The sequence below is a fragment of the Hipposideros armiger genome, unplaced genomic scaffold, assembly GCF_001890085.2.
Source record: "Hipposideros armiger isolate ML-2016 unplaced genomic scaffold, ASM189008v1 scaffold_1168, whole genome shotgun sequence".
Taxonomy (NCBI): domain Eukaryota; kingdom Metazoa; phylum Chordata; class Mammalia; order Chiroptera; family Hipposideridae; genus Hipposideros; species Hipposideros armiger.
The window spans coordinates 452674-456432 of NW_017732518.1; the positions used below are offsets into that span (position 1 = coordinate 452674).

Here is a 3759-nt window from a genome sequence, read left to right on the forward strand (position 1 = left end):
GGCCAGTGAAGCAACGTCCTCCACAACTAGACTGAAGAACAAAAAGGACAGCAACTTGTCTGTTCCCCTTCCCCAATTCCCCAGCGCTGTTCCCATCTCCCAATTACCCAATAAAAATCTTTTTAAAAAAATATATATATAGATATATATATATATATGGTGAAATCACATTGTCAGTCTCCAAATACATATTAAATATGTGCATTTGAAAAAGGCAGTACAGTTATGTGCTACTTAATGATGGGGAGAGATACATCTGAGAAATGCATCACTAGGTGATTTCATCATTGTCCAAACATCATAGTGCACTTACACAAACCTAGATGGTCTAGCCTACTATACACCTAGGCTGTGTGGTACAGCCTATTGCTCCTAAGCTACAACCCTATACAGTACCTTACTATACTGAATATTGTAGGCAGTTGTAACACAAGTGTTCTGAACATAGAAAAGATAACAGCATAAAAGATAAAAACAACGGCACACCTGTACAGGGCATTTACCATGAGTGGAGCTTGCAGGAATGGAAGTTACTCTGAGTGAGTCAGTGACTGTTGAGTGAATGTGAAAGCCTAGGACATTACTATACACTACTGTAGGCTTTATAAACACTGTACACTTAGTGGGGCCACTCACCAGTGAGCCAATATTCTATTGTTCCTTTGCTATTTTAAAAAGGACAAAAAAAAAAAAAGATGGGCTCTTGGCTTTCACAATTCTGCTGATGTATGGAAAGGTGATGCCCAGCTCCCAAACTTATTTTTTCTTTTTATGACAATAACCTATCCTAATCTATATGTACATGTTCAATTGAGAACTTGAAAATGTAGAGCAGGCTTTATAATTATTATATGGATATCATCTCTGTGACTTTGAAGTAAAAAGTAGAATAAGTTATACTGTATTCTGCATTAAACAAAATACTGTACACTTTGGCTACACTAAATTTATTTTTAAAATATTTTTCTTTAATATCAAGTTAACCTTAGGTTACTATAACTTTTTTACTTGATAAACTTAATTTTTTACAACTTTTTGACACTTGTAATAACACAGCTTAAAACACAAACACATCGTATAACTGTACAAAAAAAGTTTTTTCAAAGATTTTATTATTGGGGAATTGGAGGAGGGGAATAGACAAGTTGCTGTCCTTTTGTTCTTCAGTCTAGTTGTGGAAGACGGCGCTTCACTGGCCCATGTTGGTATTATCATTGCGCTCTTCTCGGGAGAGGCAGTCGCTCGCCAGCCATTGGACAGCTGCTCACAGCGGCTCACAGCAGCTCATGAAAACTCACGCCTGCTGCCAGACAGCCCCACTGCAGCCTACGCCATTGCCAGCAACTCACGGCAGCCCAGCTCCAGGTGGAGCTGTTGTTCACTATCTTAGCTGTAGAGGGCAGCATCACTGGCCCTCATGTAGGATCCTAACCAGGGCCCTGCTGCTCAGAGCTGATGTCCCAAGCCAACTCCTAACCAACTCGCCACTCGGCCGACCCCCAAAATAATTTCTTTATATTTTTATTCTATAAAGTTTTTCTATATTTAAATTTATTTTATTTTTTTACTTCTTCAACTTTTTTGTTAAAAAAAGGGACACAAACACACACATTAGCCTAGGCCTACATAGGGTCAGGTTGATCAACATCACCTCCACATCCTGTCCCACAGGAAGGTCTTCAGGGGCAATAATATGTGTGGAGCTGTTGTCTGTGATAACAGTGCTTTCTTCTGGAACACTTTCTGAAGGACTTGCCTGAGGCTCCTCTTGAGGTGTCCCTCTTTTCAGAAATATGTCCATGGTGATTTGCTTGATTTAGTTCATCATAGATTTGCTTGTAAGCAGACAATGCACCATGAATATCCCTCTCTATTAATGAAAACCTTTTGGTGTTGGGGTCCATGTTTTCAAACTTTTTAAAAAACTTGTTAAGGTCTGCAAAACCTTCTGCTAAATGCTTCATTGTGAGTTTTCTTGGTTCTTTTTCTTCCCCTGCAGTTTCCTTTGTCCTTGCCTCTTCTTCAGCTATGCATTCTTGCTCCAGTTCGAACTCCTCATTAATCAGTCCCTCAGGAACCACCTCTAGGAACTCCCCAATGTCACCCTCATCCACACTCAGGTCAAAGTTCTTTGCCATCTCAACAACAGCCCTGTTGATTTTGGCAATCTCCTCATCCTTAGCAAATCCTTTGAAGTCATAGACAAACCTCTTGAGTGTCTTCTTCCAGATGCCATTCATACATTCTTTGGTGACATCACNGGGGGAAGGGGAACAGACAAGTTGCTATTGTTTTGTTCTTCAGTCTAGTTGTGGAGGATGCTGCTTCACTGGCCCAAGCTGGCACCATCATTGTGCTCTTCCCAAGTGAGGCAGATCAGTCTCTGGCTTCTGGATGGCCGCTCACAGTGGCTGCTGGCTGCTCATGCTGGCTGCCGGCTACACATGGTAGCTTATGGCAGCCGACTGCAGCAGGGGACTGCAGCCTATGCTGTCGCCGACGACCCACGGCAGCCCAGCCCCAGGTCAAGCTGACGTTCACTATCTTAGCTGCAGTTTACCATCTTAGCTGCAGAGGGCAGTGTCACTGGCCCTCATATGTGGGATCCGAACCGGGGCCCTCTGGCATCCCAGGCCAGTTCTTAACCAACGTGCCACTTGGCCAGCCCCAACCATGTCAGTTTTCATTACTTAAACACATATCATCTAGTAGCCAATGTTGAGGCCCTAGTTTGATTTTTCTTTCCTTATCTACTGTCCAAAATGTGCCCATTGATAAGAGTTTATCCAGCACCAGAAATGAGTAATATTGCATGGTTCCTGTCTATGCACCAGTTAATAGGAATTTCCAGGTGTTTAATTGAAACATTAAGTCAAGAGAACTGATAGGATGAAGTTAGAAAGCAGAGATGTGAGCACTGAAGGTATGGCTGAAAAACCATGAGCCAATGTTAACATTTCAATGATAGATCTGCAGTGATGGGGCTGTGACTCTGAGAGTGGAGTGGCTGAATTATATGTATTTAGTGATTGGTTCTGGTCATCACAGGGATGTGCTCCTGCATCTGCTGGACAGTTCACATTGAAAATGTATAGAATATGGTGGTGGGAGTAATATTACTGAGGCAAACTCCATGTTTTTAGTCAGGAGACAATGTGGTTAAAATGCCTGCCATGAGCAGAATACATGTTTGAGCTCCCAGCTGAGTCTAGATGTTTATCTGGTAGTCAGCTAATCATGAATGAAGGGAATAACTGCCACATGAAAGGTTAGAACACTCCCTAAATTGCTGCAAGCCAAAGGTATGATTTTATAAGAGGTGGTGCTACATTTATTATTTGGGCTGATTTATTTTGATGTAATCAAATGACAACCACAGAGGTGCTAGTGAAATCATTTAGAATTGGGTGGCACTGATGTACAGTGAGACATTTTATCTTGAAGATATTTTATCTTGAATGTCAGTAGAAATTGAATCTAGGTTGATCAGAGTCCAGTTTTACAAATGGCTTACTCCTGAAAACATGGGAAATAGTAGGTTGAGTCTAGGAACCACTGTGACAGGTGGCAGGTTATGCACCACTTGGGTGGTTATTGGCAGAAAGTAGTCACTAGTTTTCAAAGAGAAAACTAGTCACCAACCCTGGGGTCCAGGAGAAGCATCATTTTAAGCCCCTCTCATGGGAGAGTGCTATAAGAAATAAAGATTCTAGGAGCTGGCCAAGTAGCTCAGTTGGTTAAGAGCTGGCTTGGGAGCAT

General features: G+C 41.9%; 1 protein-coding gene across 2 annotated transcripts in view; it reads right to left on the reverse strand.

Moving 5' to 3' along the window:
- The window catches only part of AURKC (aurora kinase C), a 13511-nt gene that overhangs the window by 1368 nt on the left and 8384 nt on the right, over nt 1-3759 (reverse strand). The window lies entirely within an intron of this gene.